Source organism: Gobius niger, assembly GCF_951799975.1.
Source record: "Gobius niger genome assembly, chromosome: 15".
Classification (NCBI taxonomy): domain Eukaryota; kingdom Metazoa; phylum Chordata; class Actinopteri; order Gobiiformes; family Gobiidae; genus Gobius; species Gobius niger.
In genome coordinates this window covers 3,150,344-3,171,704 of record NC_136866.1, presented here as the reverse complement: position 1 = coordinate 3,171,704, position 21,361 = coordinate 3,150,344, and the positions used below count along the sequence as shown (strand labels likewise).

At 40.2% G+C, this 21,361-nt stretch overlaps 1 protein-coding gene across 2 annotated transcripts in view; it reads right to left on the bottom strand.

Annotated features, from left to right (window-relative positions):
- fam49a (family with sequence similarity 49 member A) overlaps positions 1-20,533 on the bottom strand; it is a 54,062-nt gene extending 33,529 nt beyond the window's left edge. For both annotated transcript variants that reach the window (XM_079571842.1, XM_079571841.1), the window contains exon 1: positions 20,405-20,533. The gene's annotated coding sequence lies outside the window, so the exon portion shown is untranslated. The remainder of the gene's footprint in view (positions 1-20,404) is intronic.
- Between the last annotated feature and the right edge of the window lie 828 nt (positions 20,534-21,361).

Here is a 21,361-nt window from a genome sequence, read left to right as displayed (position 1 = left end):
GGAAAAACAGGCCTTCAAACTGGGTTAGGAGAGCTGCATGTCCCCGGGGCGGCCGTCGCTGGAGTGGATGTGACAGCGGGGCGTTGAGGGGGGTGCGGGGCCGTTTGAGTTTTGCCCTAATATGGACACGGGCCCGGGGAGGAGGGGGGGGGGGGGGGGGGGGTGCAGGCGGGGGAAGGCACTACTGGGACCCTGCCCACTGCCACAAGAATGGGAGGGCTGCTACTGTCTGCTGCTCAGTGACCGCTCAGTCTAAACACTTCACACTGCACGGGGGAGCGAGGGATTCACGGGCCAAACGCTCAAAGCAGAAGGCGCTCGGGGAGAAACGATGCTAACGTGCTTAGGAGTAACATATCTTGGTGCAATTTTTCTGTATTGCAAGTCAAGTTTGTAGAGGTGAAAACACATCGTATACTTGTGAAAAGAAGAGTTTGTTGTCAGCAGAGGCCATTGTAGAACATAAATAATTGCAGCCCTTGTAGTTTGATTTAAATTGTAATGTGGATTTGACTGAGATCCACCTTGCAGCCTTGAAACTGAGCTAAAATCATCATACAGATTTCATTTATGCTATAATGTAGCTTCCCAAACAAGCTGTGCTCTGTCTCAGTTTGTCTTTGTTCCCAATTCTAACCCTTATTAGAAACATGCCAAACTTAAAGGTAGATGTGAGTGGAGGGATTCTTGCTCCTTTTAGGGATGCACCGATCCGATATTGACATCAGATACCGGAGCTGATATGGGAAAATGACGCTGTTGGGTATCAGCTCCAAATATCCGATATTGAACCGATAGATACAGACGGCATCTCGTCATAGAAGGGGGCGTGGCTTCGCCGAGGGGGAAAATAGAATCTTTAGAGAAACACAATTTTTCCCTCATTTTAACCATTTTCTGGTGAAATATGAACTTATTTATTACATATAAATAAAGTCAAGTGTAAATCGGGCCCATATGGATATTTTCTCACAGCAGATTGTTCAGTAGAAGTGAAAAAACAGCAGTTGTAGCTAGCGCTAGCTAACCGTTAGCATTAGCCCGATGCTAACATGTAGCATCAAGTTAGCGTTCTCTGTTATTTATGTATTTATGGGCTGTTGAACCTCTTTGCTCCTCCCCATGTCTTTGTATCTTTATTTAGTAGAAACTATATTTATAACTAGCTGAGACCCGGCCTTTGGCCGGGCCTCGCTAGTCTCCACATTTGATATTCTGAGATTATGAGTGAGTACAAAGAAATGTCCAACCCGTCACACAGTTCAGCTGTAGAACAGTGGTTCCCAACCCATTCCAAAAACTATGGCCACTACAAATGTGTAAAATAATGAAGGCAAATAAAAATTTCAAACAAACAGCAATTGGAGAGTTTGATGCACCCGTGCTCCTTTATTAACTACAACGACAATATGCTATGTTATATGGGAAACTCAGGGAATAGAATTCAAGAGATAGTGGAATAATTATGGATAAATATGAGGGGTTGAGCTCTAACGGTTTGGGTCACGGTGCAGGACCCGTGGCTTGGTGCATCATGGTAGTGTACAATAAAACAAATAATGAGTAGGTTTTGAACAGAAATAGTCTAATGATCGTTGTTAGACAGTATGTACAACCTACAATAAAATTGTCAATGCTTTCAAAGCTGCTTTAGAATAAAATGTACCTCTGGGCTCACAATACGTGAAAGCAAAATAGAAAACAAATGGTACAGCAGCAAAGTAAAAAAAAAGAAAAAAACTACGCAGTGCAGGCCATGCGCTCGTTAAGTGGTAGTGTCATTTTCGCTTTCACTCACACGGAGGATAAATCAGTCGGAGCAGCGCGTTTGATTAGAGGCTCGTGTTGGAGCAGGTTTTGGGCAGGAGAGACTTAAACAAAGACACGCAGATGTGTGTTGGAGGATGTACCTGTACCTGTGCGGAGCGTCTACAGCTGCAGTTTAGGGTGAGTGACGATGGCACACAGCGCCCTGTTTGGATGCGCGCGCGCACACACAGACACGCACGCACGCACGCACGCACGCACGCACGCACGCACGCACGCACGCACAGCCCTGTTTGGATGCACGCGCGCACACATACACGCACGGACGCTCACACGCGCACACACACAAACGCGCGCGCACACACACATCGCCCTGGTTGAATGCGCGCACACGCACGGCAGTCAGATCTCGTGCACTCGCGTTTTTGTGACGGTGGGTTGTCCTCGGACAGCAGCACCGCAGCACCGCGGCTTCCTGGTGTTCCCAAACGGTCTCCCATCCCAGTTCTAACCAGGCCCGTCCCTGCTTAGCTTCAAAGTCGGTATGGGAAATAAACATGGCGGCGCCCAGGCGGCGGCCATTGAGATAGCGTTTTCTATAATAGATTCAGCATTTGTTAAAGTATTTTTTGAATAATTAGGGAAACTATAGATTTTTTCAAAAAAGTTTTCCCCCTAAACTGTTTTCAAACATGACCATATATGGGCGATTCCAGAGATGCCGTCTGTATCGATACCCGTTTGGCTCTCACCGTTTCAAAAGCTCAACTTTCATAGACTAAATCTCTGTGAATATGGGCCTGCTGTACCTCATTTAGAAGTACTTTTGATTGACTCGCAAAATGCAGCAGCAAGCAACAGTATGCTAATGCTAATGCTAATGCTAATGCCAAGTAATCAAGGCTGGGAGAGAAACTATGATTGGAACACCTAAAGTAGCCTTTTAGTTTATGAAAGGCTTTTGAAGAAAAACTGACAGGCCTAGAAACAGATTTGTAATGCACAAGTTGTAATGATCAGATCACTTTATGTTTAATGTTTGTGTTAATATTAAAGCAACCCTGTCACAAACCCAAGGATATTTAACATAGAAAAGTGCTTGGATCCTTGTTTGATGTTTTTCCATTACAGTTTAGTAATAGATATAATGGATAATTGACATGTAACATCTCGTTTGCAAGACTCACAGCAACCACGTTTAAATAAGTCTCTTGGTATCGGTTAATATCGGATATCGGCAGATACTACAAGCTCCGGTATCGGTATCGGAAGCAAAAAACCCTTGATAGGTGCATCTCTAGCCCTTTTCATGGACACACATCACCCGATTATTGCTTAACTATGTAACGCATGTAGTCACAGCTGCCCTGGGATTGCCTGACAGAAGCGTGGCTGCACCGATCTCCACCAACGGACCACCATCAATCACTCACCCAAGGCTCCAGGAATTCCAACACCGTGGAACCAACCGGGCTCCACTTGCTTTCCTACCGAGACCTAACATTCTCAAAGCACTATAAATTCAACTTGAGGTAAGACGACCCCGCAGTCCTTTCGTTTTCTTTATCACACTTTCAAAATGACACCACTTTCCGATCAAAACCGACAAGTCTTGCCCTCAGCCATCTGGTCCTCCTGCCCACATGGACTCGCTCTCGACAGACTCACCAGTCACTACCGTCTCTCCTCCTACACATCTGGCCTCCGCTAACACGCAGCAGCGAGGGATTCTGACAGCAGCTCACAAAGACAACAAACAACCCGAGCAAACGGCCACTTCATTCCGAATATCAGATTTGAGCCGGGACGAGCTCATATTAAAAACGACGGTCAACGCTGAGAAAATGAGTGTGGGCCAGGGTGAGCTTTAAGGGAACAATAGGAGAAGCGTTTCACAAGGAGTCGGAAAGTTAGGCAAGGCGGCTGGTATTCAGAAGCTGTCAGCAGCGGCCATTGCTGCTCGGAGCAGTGGGAAGGCGGGCGTCAAAATTCCTCCTACGACCAGCTCAATGCCACTTCTGTTCTGCTGCGAGCTGCATGGCAAAGGCGGCGCGCACACACACAAAGGTTGCCATGTCCGAGTGTGACTGAGCCCTGTGTCAAACTGATCCTATAGAGACCGAACATCAAGCAAAATCCACTACAGAAGACTATGTTACAGCGATTAGGAGCGAGAACATTCATTTGTAAGAAGTGCCCGCTCAAGTTTAGTTCTTGTAGGCTGAAGGTAATACATCGGGCATCAAGCTTACAGACAGTCGTGATAAAAGAAGCGTATTTTTCACAGCAAGATACATTTATCACATTAGGGCAACATTTAGAGGAGCAAGGTTAAATACTGTCAAAGTGAACTTCATGTGATGTTAGTGGCAAAAACTTCACTGTCTGTGTTAAAACAGCTCATATAAGGTTGCGATCCCTACTTTGGTCAATCTCAATTATCGGTAGGGGGCGGTATCGAAAACCTTTTTTTTTTTCTGTGCTAATTTTCGGTACTTTTTCTCTCCAAACGTCAATAAATGATCCGCAGTGAGTCTAAAAAAAGCCTGAACTCATGAGCAGCTTCAGCGCAAATGCAGAAGCAAAGCTGTAACTTACTCACACTTCAGTCATTATCAGAGATGGCAGAGCCGCGTCTGAGCCAGGACTAAACCAGGACTAAACCAGGACTAAACCAGGACTGAAAAAGAAACTAGGCTCTTCGACAAATAGAAAAGCAGTGACAACGAGAAACACATTGGCTTTAGCTTTAGCTTTACCTTTAGCTTTACCTTTAGCTTTAGCTTTACCTTTAGCTTTACCTTTAGCTTTAGCCGCAGAGGCTGAAGTTACTGCTGTTGTTTAAACTCCAGCTGCACCGGAGCGTTTGGATCAAAGATTGTCTCTGGAAAAGGTGAGGCTCACTCTGCATTAGCCATGTTTGGAACAGTTATGGTGCTTTGTCAGTGACAGAGTGAGCGCTCTCACTATGTAACAGATCTGTGACGTGTGAGGAGCTTTCACTGTGGAACAGCTCAGTGAGTTTAGAAAAGTTTATCTTCAGTAAACGGTCCTGATGTGGATCTGGTCTGTTCCTGCAGCTCAGGAGGGAATAATGTCCAAACACTTTTTTACACGGCTTTAGTGGGAATTCTGCTCAAAACATGAAGTTACAGGTGACGCTGCTGCTCCTGTTTTCTGATGTGCCGTGTTTGGACTTCCTCCTGAACCATACTTTTTATACACATTATTTTAACTCAATTAAAATAACAAAGGTATCAAAAAAAGTACCGTTAAGGCACCGGTACCGAAAAGCAGGTATCGTTAAAGTAGTGGTTTAAAAAAAAAAACGAAAGGTACCCAGCCCTAATTATCGCAACCTTATAATAGACCGGATTACAGCCCTTTCTTTGGCTGAAACAGCGCCTAGTTTTGGAGATCGGATGAGACAAAAGAAGCTTTTTGTGTGTTAAATGAAACTAGAGGAAAGCATTTGTTATTGTTTGACCTTAGATTTGTATAAAAGATAAATCCAAGTCCGTGAATCAGCCACATGTTGATGAAATAAAATCGTGATTCATTCTTTTGCCGTATTGTCCAGCCCTCACCTCACGTCTGTCAGACCACACATTCCACTTGCTAAGACAAAACTTCAGCCCATCTGGTTGGCAGCACAACGTCCACCGCAAGCTCTGGCAAGTGCAGTTGTTGCGTCTACTTATGGACTTTTCATTGATGAGGGATCGATGAAGTGCCTGATATTTCGGGGCCAATAAGAACAGCAAGTGCACGGCCGCATCTGTAGGATATAATACGGGAAAACAGTATCTATAGACCTAAAGCAGGGGTAGGCAACATCAGGCCCTCAAGATGATTTTGAGAAACATTATTACACAAAACAGAGAGTACTTTTAACATTATTAGAGTTAAATGGGAGAAAAAAAAGGTAGAAATACTGTCAATGCACCCAATGAGGTCATATTTATGGACAACACTGGCATTTGAAGGAAGTGCACTCTCGTTTTAAGGAAGAAATGACATAAATCTACATGAATGAACAGATTAAATCTAAGGTTTGAGTAGATTTGGTCTGGTCTTAGACGGGATAAAACCTTTAGTAGTAGCTATTCTCTTAATTCAGATAATTTTGTGTCCATTCAAGTGGAAAACAATTATTTGTCTGATTTGTTCCATTGGCGCTAACATTTGTATCTTGGATTACTTCAAATTAGACTCGATACATAGAACATAGAAGATCTTTAATTCAAGCAATTTTAAAGAGGGGGTATTCTGCTTTTTTCAGTCCCATAGCACCAGTCTATATCACACTACAATGATGACAAACCTTCTGTTGGTCTGTAAATGCAGTAAATTAGAATAACTGCCTTGTATAAAATGTCTCTCTCAAAATGGCTGTAGTGAATGTCTTGAAATAGGCCTCTGTCTCTTTAAGAACCTCTGAGCCTTTAGACACGCCCCCTCCACACGCTGTCTGTGGCATCAGAGGGGAGGGGGTTCTGCTGAGGAGCAGTGGTTGGTTACTCGGCTGGTGACCAAAGCTCGGAGGCGTCTCCAGGAGGTGGGGGCGTTCCTAGGAGGACTCAGGCAACCCTATCCCTAAAATGGCCGCCATCAGAATTTTTACAGATTACTCAAAAATACCTGAATGTGCCAAGGCAACACTTCAGGCATGTTTTTAATGAGGGAGTGACATAAAAACATGATGTAAAGCTTGAAAAAGTCGATTTTGCATAATACCCCCCCTTTAAGTCATTTATCTCCTTTAAGATGGTAATTTTTTCCAATATTGTGCTTTATTTTCGGCTAATAATCAGCGGCTTCGGCCCTCGGTCTATTTACAATAAAGAAAATCCGGCCCACACCAAGAAAACTTGCCTTCCCCTGACCTAAAGCATGGGATCAAACCATTATGAATCTTCAATTGTTAAACATTAGCTCAAATAAGGCAAGAAAAAGCATAAAAGCCACTGCACACAAACTGCAAGTGGGGCGGCCATGGGTAAGCGAAGGTGACAATTTGAAGTGTAATTTAGATTGAAGTTAAGTTATGGGTGGCAAGTCCTATTTCACACTTTGTCTCAAACCCATATCATGATAATCAGCTGTTGCTCCTGAAATGATCTCTAATACGGAGCCCTAAATTCCATCCCCGGTTTTCCCCAGATCTGTGTGAACCCTGCGAGATCAGCAAACTGAATCCAGTATGATCCCGCCTCAAAGCCAGATCAGCTGAAACAAACATGTGCGCCACTGCCTTTGATTATGAGAACAACTCCAACATCAACACACAGTGATTACGAGCGCATACTTGAGATTGTAATAGACTACACGCCGAGGCATAAGCTGATTGTTTTAGCTGGACCAAATGAGAGCATTCTTTAGGGCGCAGAGGGGTGGTCTGCGACTGTACCGGGGCTATAAGTGGAGCGCAGGAGAGAAAACAAACCTATTTCAGAAGCGTGGGTTCCAGGCTTCACGGTGGACTCGGGTGATACTTGACCTTTCCTGCCTGTCAGCGCCCGCGTCTGTTTTCTTGACCTACGCCGTGACGAGTGCACTTGGTCAGTCAGTCGGGCAAAAACACCTGCGCCAGCGTTTTTTCCTTCCTCAAACATGAAGCCTTTAGAAACACAACTGAGACATTAGAAAACGTCCCTGCATTTATGTTTATACCTGGAGGACTGAGAGCCTCAAAACAAAGAGTTAACAGAGGTTACATGTATTAGGGCTGTGCAATTAATCGAAATTCGATTACGATTTCGATTACAACAGTAAACGATTACAAAATTAGTATAATCGCAAAAAATCGATTATAATTTTTATTTATATATTTTTTTCAATTTTTTTCCAATTTTTTTTTTTTATTTTTTTTAATTTTTTTCTTTCTAATTTTTAATTTTTGTCCCTTTTTTGCTGGATTTTTGTCACTTTTTTTGCTGGATTTTTGTCACTTTTTTTGCTGGATTTTTGTCACTTTTTTGCTGGATTTTTGTCACTTTTTTTGCTGGATTTTTGTCACTTTTTTGCTGGATTTTTGTCACTTTTTTGCTGGATTTTTGTCTTTTTTTATGGATTTTTGTCACTTTTTTGCTGGATTTTTGTCATTTTTTTGCTGGATTTTTGTCATTTTTTTGCTGGATTTTTGTCTTTTCTTGCTGGATTTTTGTCATTTTTTTGCTGGATTTTTGTCACTTTTTTGATGGATTTTTGTCTTTTTTTGCTGGATTTTTGTCTTTTTTTATGGATTTTTGTCACTTTTTTGCTGGATTTTTGTCATTTTTTTGCTGGATTTTTGTCTTTTTTTTATGGATTTTTGTCACTTTTTTGCTGGATTTTTGTCATTTTTTTGCTGGATTTTTGTCATTTTTTTTGCTGGATTTTTGTCTTTTTTTGCTGGATTTTTGTCATTTTTTTGCTGGATTTTTGTCACTTTTTTGATGGATTTTTTTAAAGGCAACAAATAATCGTTTGAATAATCATGATTTCAATTATGACAAAAATAATCGTGATTATTATTTTTTCAAAAATCGAGCAGCCCTAACATGTATAGATATGACTTGTGTTGGTTCAGTTCCTTTAGGGCTGATTCACTGATGTTTGGATCATTGTTCCTGATTGTTGAGCCAAAGGAACATTTCATAAAGAGTTTTTTTGAATCTCACGTATCACTCAGGATAAATGTGAGCTGATATTTCTATATATTTCACAGTATTTTTGACTGAAGTACAAATAATAAAGAAGGATTGTTCGTTTCACAGTTTTTGTTTGGTTGGGAAAAAAAGTGAAATCATTCAATATTTGGAGTTTTGTGTTTTGCTTCACTTTAACCTCCCGCCTGAATCGAGAAGATCTTTTTCCGCACGTCGTCAGATTTTTTTTCCATCATTTTTTTGTTGGTTATTCAACTAATTTTTGTCACTTTATTTGTCATTTTTTTGGTCATTATTTGTCACATTTTTATCACATTTTTGTAATTTTTGTGTCACATTTTGGTCATTTTTTTGTCCATTTTTTTTCAAATTTGTGTGCTTTTTTGTCATATTTTGTAACATTTTTTTTGTCATTTTTTTTCACATTTTTGTCATTTTTGTAATTTTTGTGTCACATTTTGGTGATTTTTTTGTCATATTTTTGTAATTTTTTTGTCACATTTTGTAAAATTTTTGTAATTTTTTTGGTCAATTTTTTGTCAATTTTTTGTCAAATGTTTGTCATATTTTTGGAATTTTTTGTCATATTTTGTAACATTGTTGTCATTTTTTGTCCATTTTTTGTCAATTTCTTGTGACATTTTTGCCACTTTTTCAACCATTTTTTGTCAATTTTTTGTAGTTTTTTAATCAGATTTTGTAACATTTTTGGAATTTTTTGTCATTTTATTTTTTATTTTTTTGTCAATTTTTGTCAATGTTTTGTCAATTTTTTGTAATTTTTTCGTCATATTTTTGGATTTTTTTTGTCATATTTTGTAACATTTTTGTAATTTTTTTCATCAATTTTTTGTGACATTTTTGCCACTTTTTCATCCATTTTTCGTCACTTTTTTGTCACATTTCCATCCTTGTTTTCATCTCAGTTTTGTCGCTATTTTCACAGCTTTTTCCCAGAAGCTTTTGGATTGGGGTAAAGCCAAACTGGAGAAAATGTGCTCGGTTCAGGTGGAAGTTAAGGGGTGAAATAAAATATTTCACATTTGCTGTTGCTGCTATACACATGCAACATTACATAATTCGAGAACTTTGAGTCTTGCGCAGTGTCTTATACTCTTTCAACAACAAGGGTCACACGAGAGCAGAGCTTTGTGAATGTGGGCCAAGAACGGTCCAAATGATCCAGGAAAAACTGTAATCGACATTTAACGCTATTGTTGTGGTACTTTACCAGACACTACAATCACTATAACACTCCTAAGTGTGGAAAAAAATGAGATAAGAGAAGATACTGTTTTAGATTCATCTTTAGAGAGCCAGGTTTAAGAGTCGTGCAGGTATTTCAGTGAAAATACAATATGACATTCATCTTATAACTTGCAACAGGGGATCAGACTTTACTCAACTGAAAAAAGAAAAAAAAAGCATGAAGTATAAGCTAAACAAAGCAAAAATACAGAATAATGGGGAGTTTTTGCTGACAGGGGGAAAGCGAAAAGGGAAGGGGAAGAGCGTGGGGCCATGAGGAACATCATTTTCACGGAGTAAATTTAGAGAGAATGAAGTAAAAACGTGGTGAGTCATGAGCACTTCCAGGTTAGGAACTTTAAATACTCAGGTTTAAAACATAAGCCACGCTAAGACGGAGATTTGTTTCAGGTTGAACGGCTCATTGTGCGGGAGAGGGAACAATCCACTGCTAATCCTAATGTAAACCAACATGGCTGGGATCGCTCTTAAAACATTAAAAAAGGATAGATCTAAGATTATAAGAGGATGATTTTCATGTTGTGTTTGAGAACAATTAGAAGAGCAAGAGAGGACAAGATAAATGACAAGTCAAAGTGTTTGTTTGGAATCTGAAAGAAACAAGTGTCACAGGACTAGTGTCGTCACATTCAATAAAAACTTGATACTGAGAAAAAAACATGACTTTCTTTGACATTGTAGAGTACGGTTTTCTTTACCACCATCAACACGTGTGAAAATGCTCTAGATTAGGTTAGGCAATTTTCCACCGAGTAGTTTCCTATTATGCAATTTAAACACAACAAATGATAAAGATCAAGACCGCCCCGAGTTCATGAAAGGTGTCATTCAGAGAAGTATCAAGTTCAATAAGTCGACTGTGCATGTGAGTCAATCAGGCTCCGAATTACGGCTACTAAACAAACCACTCCGCCATTGAAATGTGTGAGCGATGACCGTGAATTATAAGACTTCGGGCATTGGTTTAAAGACTAAGTCTCAAGCGATTTCTTGCAAATATTTGTGACTTGTCAATATCTTGAAAGCGAGGGAAGAGTCAGGACGGCGGCTCCGTAGGCAGGAGCGGATCATAGCGGATCATAGTGGACCATAGTGGACCATAGTGGACCATAGTGGACCATAGCGGACAGGGGGACGACAGGACCTGGGATCAGCCCGACACAGAAATCATTTAAATTTGTCTTGAAATCACAGGGAAAAGTTTCAAAACAGTGTTGATGTTAAATATAGTGGGTAAATTTCCGTCTGTCAAATGAGCGATCGATTAGCCATGTTGTACCATCAGATCACTCGTTAATAAATACTAATAAAGTAAATTTAGAGGTATATGTGGATCTCTCTGGTCACAATAATAATTAAAATGAAGATTTCGCGTACGTTTTCATTTCTCATTCCAGTTTAAATGTCCTGAATATCGGCGACAAAAGACCACAGTGTCAGTCCCCTTCGAGGATCAGAAAGGTTTTTGTCACATAGTTATTCCAACTCTGTGAACAAGGACTGGTCGTCACTTTTGAAGCATCTCTACATATGAACGGTCGTTCAGTTCTTTAAAGGAACAGGCCACCGTTTTTACACACTGAGATATGTTCTTACCTGAGCTTTGACGAGTTCTTTAGGACCTGTCTGATCTTCAGTCACGTAAACACAGCGCAGACGGCGTTAGCATTTAGCCTCTCCCCCCTCTCTCCTCTATAGCTCCAAAACAGGTCAAGATAGAGGGGGAAGATCAGACAGGTCCTAAAGAACTCGTCAAAGCTAAGGTAAGAACATATCTCAGTGTGTAAAAACGGTGGCCTGTTCCTTTAAGTTTCTGTCTATCTCCGTTCGCAGCCCTGGTTGTAAAAATAAACTTTAAGCCAATATCGTAACAAGCTCCACGGCGACGTCAAAAACACTTTATATCATCAACTTTCCAGCGGTTAAAACGGTCTAAATCAGAGCTTTCTTCGTTCTTCGCTTTAAGCCAACTATCAATACTGTTTGGTAGCCGAAAGAAATTCCATTACCCATAATGCAACGGGCGACCCTAGATGGGCATTCGGCTTATTACTAGTTTCAGCATCGATTTGTGTCAAACATGTCTAGGAACTGATCTATTATCTTTTTAAACATAGCACTGATCGCTGCACTACACACCATGTCCTTTAGCTCTTAACCATAACCCAGCTTTTTTTTAATACGGTGTACATTTATATATACATAAAAGGAATAAACAAAATGTATGGGACCTTTTCCCCGCATGAGAACAAGAGCACATCGCTTGCTCTTTGCCCTGGCGTTAATAAAACACACTGCTCTTTTTATGGCCTCACTGCGGCAGGTATACCGTACGTCTACACAGAAACAGTGCCTGACTCGAGGCGACTTCTCACAGCGAGCGTCTAACCGCAGAGAACATGGGTGTGAGTTGCCATATCCTGTTTTTCAAATGCTCCTCAAACTCTCCAAACTTCACACCGACAGACAGACAGACAGACAGACAGACAGCCAGCCCCGCAGCAGCAGCCCATTCATTCCCTGCCAGCTTGCATTCGTTTGGCTCGACGTGCCTGTTTGCTCTTTTTTCGCTGTTGTTCTTTGACTGTTTTGTTTCTTCGCGTCACGGGTTTCAGGAAAAAAAGCAGCTTCAACGCAATTATAGCCGTAAAAAAAAAAAAAACCCAGCAGTGACAGTTGAGGCAGTTTACGCACACGTTTCACCAAAGAGGAAGGCAAATGTGGTTAAAACAACATCACAGCAACCTACAAAAATACACACAGGTCTCACACACACAGCCCTGTATTCATCAAACCTGCAAAGAACTCCACAAATATCTTATGAAAAAAGGAAGAAAAGTGAAAACTCAATCTATTACTTCAGTTGTTTCATCATCTTTGGTTTTGGGTCAACTCTAAGAAGGTGAAAAGGTGCACGGAATAAGCGCGGTCCGTGAGGGAAGAGGTTAAAAGGTGAACGTCTTTTGCACCAAGTATTTATTTACCAAACCGTGCCCCAGGCGTCAGACCTAACAGCTTCTTAGACAGCAGGAACAACATTGTCCAGGCACCGCGGGCCTTCCAGGCGGCTATAAATACGCACGTTTATTTGTCTTTGGCAAAGTGTAGCTCGAGGTCAAACGCCTTGAGCAGCTACAGGTGTCCCAAAGAGCCGGGAGAAATGCAGATTTACGATTGACGGCTTAAAAATCAAGGCTCCAGCTACTGTGGAGACTTTAAACGCGTCCAGGAGAAGACTGAAGTATGAGCTGCTGTTGGATATGAGAAATATGAAGAAGAGATGGCAGGTTTTGAACGAGGGCTGAAACGACTAATCGATTAATCGACGACTAATCGATTATTGAAATAGTTGACAACTAGTAATCGATTAATCGTAGGGCTGTGCAATTAATCGAAATTCGATTACGATTTCGATTACAACAGTAAACGATTACAAAATTAGCATAATCGCAAAAAATCGATTATAATTTTTTTTTTTTTCAAATTAATTTTTTTGCTGGATTTGTGTCATTTTTTGCTGGATTTTTGTCATTTTTTTGATGGATTTTTTTCCTTTTTTGATGGATTTTTTTCCTTTTTTGGTGGATTTTTTTCCTTTTTTGGTGGATTTTTTTCCTTTTTTGGTGGATTTTTTTCCTTTTTTGGTGGATTTTTTTCCTTTTTTTGCAGGATTTTTGTGACTTTTTTGCTGGATTTTTGTCTTTTTTTGATGGATTTTTGTCTTTTTTTAATTGATCTTTGTCACTTTTTGGCTGGAATTTTGTCTTTTTTTTAATGGATTTTTGTCACTTTTTGATGGATTTTTGTCACTTTTTTTAATGGATTTTTGTCCTTTTTCTGCTGGATTTTTGTAATTTTTTTGATGGATTTTTTTCCTTTTTTTGGTGGATTTTTTTCCTTTTTTTGGTGGATTTTTTTCCTTTTTTTGATGGATTTTTGTCTCTTTTTTGATGGATTTTTGTCATTTTTTTAATGGATTTTTGTCATTTTTTTATGGATTTTTGTCATTTTTTTTATGGATTTTTGTCTCTTTTTTATGGATTTTTGTCTTTTTTTTTATGGATTTTTGTCACTTTTTTTAATGGATTTTTGTCCTTTTTTTGATGGATCTTTGTCTTTTTTCTGCTGGTTTTTTGTCACTTTTTTGATGGATTTTTGTCACTTTTTTGATGGATTTTTGTCACTTTTTTGATGGATTTCTTTAAAGGCAACAAATAATCGTTTGAATAATCGTGATTTCAATTATGACAAAAATAATCGTGATTATTATTTTTTCAATAATCGAGCAGCCCTAATTAATCGTTTTCTGGTTCACACAGACTCAAATAGAGCAAAAATTACATAAAAATGTAGTATTTTTGATGAAAACCTACTTTGTTTTTCGTAGTAAGGGTCTGTAGTGTTTTGTACTTTGTAAATTTCCTAAACATCCGTCTGTGTCTCGTCCAATCAGAGGCACAATTAGCGCCGAGAGCCTCCGACAATCATTTACTTTAAGCTTCCTCCATCAACACGTCCTCAAGCGGCGCCACTTTAGCGTCATGTGATGATTTCTTTCTTTTTTTTAAATCCAATTTTCCGACACCGTTCACAGCCAAGCGAAAATCAATTAATCTTAAAAATATTTGATAGATTAATCGATGACAAAACAATCGTTAGTTGCAGCCCAATTTTGAACAAACCGGATAGAGACAGGATATTGCACAGCCTGAAGTTTTGCAACCATTCAAATTGTAATTACAAATCAACTGTCAGCACTAGATCATGACACAAAATACAAGCTCACTTCAGTCATACGTTAGGGCTGTGCAATTAATCGAAATTCGATTACGATTTCGATTACAACAGTAAACGATTACAAATTTAGCATAATCGCAAAAAATCGATTATAATTTTTATTTATTTCAATTTTTTTTTCAATTTTTTCTTCTTCTAATTTTTAATTTTTGTCACTTTTTTGCTGGATTTTTGTCCCTTTTTTGCTGGATTTTTGTCCCTTTTTTGATGGATTTTTGTCGCTTTTTTTGATGGATTTTTTTCACTTTTTTTGCTGGATTTTTCTCACTTTTTTGATGGGTTTTTGTAACTTTTTTGCTGGATTTTTGTCCCTTTTTTGCTGGATTTTTGTCACTTTTTTTGCTGGATTTTTGTCACTTTTTTGATGGATTTTTGTCACTTTTTTGATGGATTTTTGTCACTTTTTTGATGGATTTTTGTCACTTTTTTGATGGATTTCTTTAAAGGCAACAAATAATCGTTTGAATAATCGTGATTTCAATTATGACAAAAATAATCGTGATTATTATTTTTTCAATAATCGAGCAGCCCTAATTAATCGTTTTCTGGTTCACACAGACTCAAATAGAGCAAAAATTACATGAAAGTGTAGTATTTTTGATGAAAACCTACTTTGTTTTTCGTAGTAAGGGTCTGTAGTGTTTTGTACTTTGTAAATTTCCTAAATATCTGTCTGTGTCTCGTCCAATCAGAGGCACAATTAGCGCCAAGAGCCTCCAACAATCATTTACTTTAAGCTTCCTCCATCAACACGTCCTCGAGCGGCGCCACTTTAGCGTCATGTGGATGATTTCTTTTTTTTTTTAAATCCAATTTTCCGACACCATTCACAGCCAAGCGAAAATCGATTAATCTTAAAAATATTCGATAGATTAATCGATGCCAAAATAATTGTTAGTTGCAGCCCTATTTTGAACAAACCGGATAGAGACAGGATATTGCACAGCCTGACGTTTTGCAACCATTCAAATTGTAATTACAAATCAACTGTCAGCACTAGATCATGACACAATACAAGCTCACTTCAGTCATACGTTCTATATTCTTCTGTATTACATTCACACTATATACATGTGTTGTTACTTCTGACCTCAAAACTCGCCGTGGAGCCTCCCAGCGTCTACTGTGGCGCAGAGGTATGTCAGCCCGGGCGAGGAACACGCAAACTATTCCAACTTGCTACGCGTGAGATCAGGTTCATCCACAACAGCCATTGTGCAGCATGTTTAAGTCACAGAAGTCAGCCCCACATTCCAGAAATGCTACAATTACAGCCTGGCAAACCGAGAAGCACAACACACACACACACACACACACACGCACACACGCACACACACACACACACACAGCGGAGCGCGAAGGAGCTGAAGACGCAGCTGTTGCCGTACGTCGCCTTCAACAAAAGAGTGCCATTACAGAGCGAGAACTGCAGTAAAGCACATTCCTGTTAGAACTTATATTCACGAGTCACAGCTCCTGACAGTCAAACATGGCTTCAGGACAGACACCTACGCGACCGTCACTGGGAGCTTCTGATTCAGTAAACAACAACTGATGATGGTGTCAGACAGTAGCCAAGTTTCTATTGTACAACATATGGTATAATGTTCACTTGATTTCAAATACACAGCAGCATTGAGGTATTCTTACATAGAGTACTTGTTGATAAAGACCCGAGCTTGCATTTAGCTTGGCTCGTTTAATCTAAATTAGTCAAAATAAAAGTGGGTTTTGACCTCTTAACCCCCACTTTAACCAAGCTTATTCTTTCCAGCTTGACTTCACCCAACTCTAAAAGCTTTGCAGCCTATAACCCAGGGGCAATGCCTCATTTGAAAGCTAAGAATTGCTGAATTCAAGTCACGTTTTTGTTGTTTAAGTTGAATGGTTTTGTATAGCCCAATATCACAACAGAAGTCGCCTCACAGCAGCTCCAGCACGGCGAGGAAAAACTCCAAAACCCGGCAGGAGAAAAGAGAAACCTTGGGGAGAACCACAGAAGGAGAGATCCACTCCCATGGACGGACAGGCTATAGAGACCCAGGGCCGAAGGATCCCTCAGCAGACGGGCCGAGATCACAGACCGTCCAGTCCTCAGATGTGTTTTCTTGGTCACTTTTCTGTCATGTTTTCGGCACTTTTTTGTTCTGTGTTTGTCGCTTTTACTGTAATTGATTAATTTTATGTTGATGTTGAGGAGAAGGAGCGACAAAACAGAGGTTAGGTAACTTTGTGCGAACGAGCAAGAAATATAGTGCTCAAGACAGAGCGAATCTAAACAAGACTTAAAGCAGTACTAAGTAACTCTTCCCCCTAAAGGCCATAAGCGCAACTGCAGGTGTCGTAGCAAGTTACGATTTTTTAACTTATTAATTGTCTTGGAGAGTAAATACTACGCTGACAGAAAAGGCGAAGGGAGTGAGGGTTACTGTGCATCCAATTATACAATAGAAATATTTTTTTTCACTCAAACTTGGCTGTAAATACTGTTTAAAGTGATGTTAGCCCACAGTTAGCTTTGCCCGTTAGCATGTTAGCTTCTTCTTCGTGATTCCATTAGTGTGTATTGGTGACTCCGCACCGGTGACAGTCAAGTTGCAAACATGGTTTTCTGTCCAGAGACACCAGGGGGAGATGAAAGAGGATTTATTAAGGTAAACACGTTACTTAGTACTGCTTTAAAAATGCATATAACTGAAAGTATTTTATCTACAGTCTCGCCTCTTACTGTAATTGATTAATTCTATGTTGATGTTTTTATTGATTGTATTTGTCTTCTTATATTTATGCAACTGTGAAGCACTTTGAATTGCTTTGTGTATGAATTGTGCTCTACAAATAAACTTGCCTTGCTTTTTGTGTGTTACTTTCATCCTCGATTTCGTCGCCATTTTAAAACCTTTTCTCCAAAAAGCTTTTAGATTTGGGTAAAGCCAAACCAAGCGGTTAAGAGGTTTAAGTCTGCAGTTACAGTATGTTGTTACACCGATTGCGCTTTTTAGTTGTTTATTGAGATGTTTTGGCTCAAGGGTCAGTTCACGTCAAAGCGCCCGCTGCTGCTGCTGCTGCTACTACCCCAAACTGCAGACTTCCTCTTCCTCCATCACAACTCCAAACTCAACGTAGATGAAGCTGGATCTAGACTAGGGCTGCAATAAACGATTATTTTGTCATCGATTAATCTATCGAATATTTGTACGATTAATCGACTAATCGCTTGGCTGTGAATGGCGTAGGAAAATTGGATTTTTTCCCCAAAAAAATGATCACATGACACTCAAGTGGCGCCGCTCGAGGACGTGTTGATGGAGGAAACTTACAGTGAATGTTTGTCGGAGGCTCTTGGCGCTAATTCTGCTTCTGATTGGACGAGACACAGACGGATATTTATGAATTTTACACTGTATAAAACACTACAGACTATCCCACCTCCTGAAAGTGCACACTGTCGTTGTGTCCTTGGGCAAGACACTTCACCCACATTGCCCCCAGTGTCTGCGTGCGTTGGTGTGTGAATGAGAGCATGAATGGGTGAGCGGGTCCTTGCTGTAAAGCGCTTTGAGTGCCTGATGTAGGTGGAAAAGCGCTTTATAAGTTGAAGAAGAAGAAGAAACTTTATTTATATAGCACCTCTCACAGATAAAATCAAAAAGTGCTTCACAGAGAATCACAGAAAACATTACAGAATTTACATAGGAACAATCACAGCATTGTCAACTAAAAGCTCGTCTAAAAAGCAACGTCTTCAGCTCCTTTTTGAAGGAATCAACAGAGTCGGCTGTACGTAGCAACAAAGGAAGGTCATTCCACAATTTAGGAGCAACGGCTTCAAAGGACAGATCACCTCTGGTTTTAAAGCGGGTTCTTGGGACAGTGAGGAGTAGGGCTGAAACAACTAATCGATTAATCGACAACTAATCGATTACTAAAATAGTTGTCAACTATTTCAGTAATCGATTAATCGTTTTCTACTAAACACAGACTAAAGTAGAGGAAAAAGACATGAAAATTATGTATTTTGGATGAAAACCTACTTTGTTTTTAAAGTTAGGGCCTGCAGTGTTTTGTACATTGTAAATTTCATAAATATCTGTCTTTGTCTCGTCCAATCAGAAAGCAGAATTAGCACAAATAGCCTTGTACAAACGTTTACTTTAAGTTTACTCCATCAATATGTCCTCAAGCGGCGCCACTTTAGCTTTATGTGGTCAAAAAATTGAAAAAATACAATTTCCGTGCACCTTTCACAGTCAAGCGATTAATCGATTAATCGAAAAAATAATCAGTAGATTAATCGATTACCAAAATAATCGTTAGTTGCAGCCCTAGTGAGGAGGTTCTGGCCCGAGGACCTAAGGGTGCGACCCGAGGAGTAAGGGCACAGCAGGTCAGACACATATCTGGGAGCCTGACCATGCAGCGCTCTAAAAGTCAAAACTAAAATTTTAAATTCAATTCGAAATTTGACGGGGAGCCAGTGCAACGAGGATAAAATGGGAGTGATGTGTGACCGTCTGCTAGAGCCTGTTAAAGCCGCGCTGCAGCATTTTGAACCATTTAAAGACGATTCAAAGCAGGTTTGTTAAAACAAGTAAAAAGGGAGTTACAATAATCTAAACGAGACGAGATAAAAGCACGAATCAACAATTCTAGATCAGAGTTGGATAAAATTGGCCTCAACTTGGCGATGTTTCTCAAATGGAAGAAACAGTTTTTCACCGGGTGCCTCGAGTGGCTTCAAGAGACAGAGACTGGTCAACCCAAACACCAAGATTTCTGATGCTCGACCGAAGAACCAAGGTGGTTTACAATCGAGGGGATTTTCTGCTCTGGGGCAATAATCAAAGTCTCAGTCTTTTCAGAATTCAGCTGAAGGCAGTTTTCATGAAGCCACGACTTTACACTTGAAAGTTGAGTCCATTTACCATTTACAGGCACTTTCTATGAAAAACATCATCGAAAATGCTATATTTTCATGTCATTTTTGCTCTATTTGAGTCTGTGTGAACCAGAAAACGATTAATCGATTGCTAAAATAGTTGTCGACTGTTTCAAAAATCGATTAGTCGTTTCAGCCCTAATCTAGACCAAGTACTAACGAGAGAGCACTTGCTATGAAGAGGTTGAGAATCAAGGAGGCTTACAGTTTGTTGTTACAAGCCAAAAGACCAAGGCACAATGATATACGGATTTCACATCTCAACTCGAAGCGTGCAAGCGTAGGAAAAATGAAATGTGGCCGCGCTCAGGGCTCGCTACAATAACACACTGTGAAGAAGCAGAAGTGGGGTTTTTGCAGGGCTGGTTTCGCGATAAGAAACTGAAGCAGCTGGCTCAGACAAAAGGCCTATTCTAGAACTGCGGAAATTCACACACCCGGGCCATAACCTGAGGACTTTTGCTCCGAGGCACCTGCTCGCACGCGTACACTGGTTTAATGACAGATCGTGCGGGGAGAGGCGACAACAGAAGACACAGCGGGTTTGGTAAGGGGAAAAAAAGTTGCAGATCGTTGTAGAAACCGGTTAAAGGCTCGTGAATGTGCGAGCTGATAACGTGGTATACGCATGTGGAGTGTAGTTTTAAGAAAAGGTGGGTAAATCGGTACTTTGGCTAGTTTGCGAGCTAGTTTCGAGCTAGCGTCAAGCCGTTAGAAAATGCTAAGCTAGCGACGGGGAAGCAGGGATCAGCAAAACATAACTGCTGAGGTCCTGCTGGCACAAAAACTACCCCCAAAGCGCACTGTTTACGGAATATAAACCCGCAAAGTAGCACTTCCTCCCCCCCGGCATCTCCTTCATCATCCATGTGAACGGGTACGGGGGGGGGGGGAGTTTTGACAGTCACAGATTTTGAGCGCACGAGCTGCACCAAAGTTGCCCAAACAGGGGGAAAAAACTCAAGCAAAGTCGATAACTCACCTGCCCGCGCCCCTTCGGAGTTGTAATACGGGAAATAAAAGCCGGATATTCAGTCGAAGTGAGGTTTTTATATCGACCCTGGCAGCTGAAGGCGGCAGGCGCACAACAACACCCCTCCCTGCTGTAGTGAGCGGCGGTCGGAGAGCGGAGCAGGAAAAAGTTCAGCGTCCAGGCCCCGCCCCCCTGCGTCATCGCGATTGGTTAAGATTAGGGCCAGCGTGAAAGAGGCCAATCAAAACACGCCCCGCTCTTGCTCTGGCCAATAGCGGGGTGCCTAATAGTTCCTGTATAAATAGCTCCTTTATAGATTTACATTTTTGATAAGTTGGACTTTAATGGGTCTTTAGTTGGAGCCCTCTGAGCTCGTGCGGGTTTGTGCCACATGTTTCACTGCAAGCTCAACGAATCTTGATTAAATATGTAAAAAATGTGAGAATGAAACCTTTTTTTAACCTCTTACCACCCGCCTAAACCGAATGCATGCTGTCCTCTTTGGCTATAGGCCTGTGTAACACCTCATTTGAAAGCGAAGACTCGCAAAACTGATCTATTTCCTCGCGTTGTTGCTGTGTTGTGTCACCTTTTGTATGTTTTTTTATTTTTTCAAAATTTTTGTCACATTTTTGTTGAATTTTTGTCACATTTGTGTTGAATTTTTGTCACATTTTTGTTGAATTTTTGTCACATTTTTGTTGAATTTTTGTCACATTTGTGTCGAATTTTTGTTGAATTTTTGTCACATTTTTGTCACATTTTTGTCACATTTTTGTCACATTTTTGTTGAATTTGTGTTGAATTTTTGTCACATTTGTGTTGAATTTTTGTCACATTTTTGTTGAATTTTTGTTGAATTTTTGTCACATTTGTGTTGAATTTTTGTCTCATTTTTGTCTCATTTTTGTCACATTTTTGTCACATTTTTGTTGATTTTTTGTTGAATTTTTGTCACATTTGTGT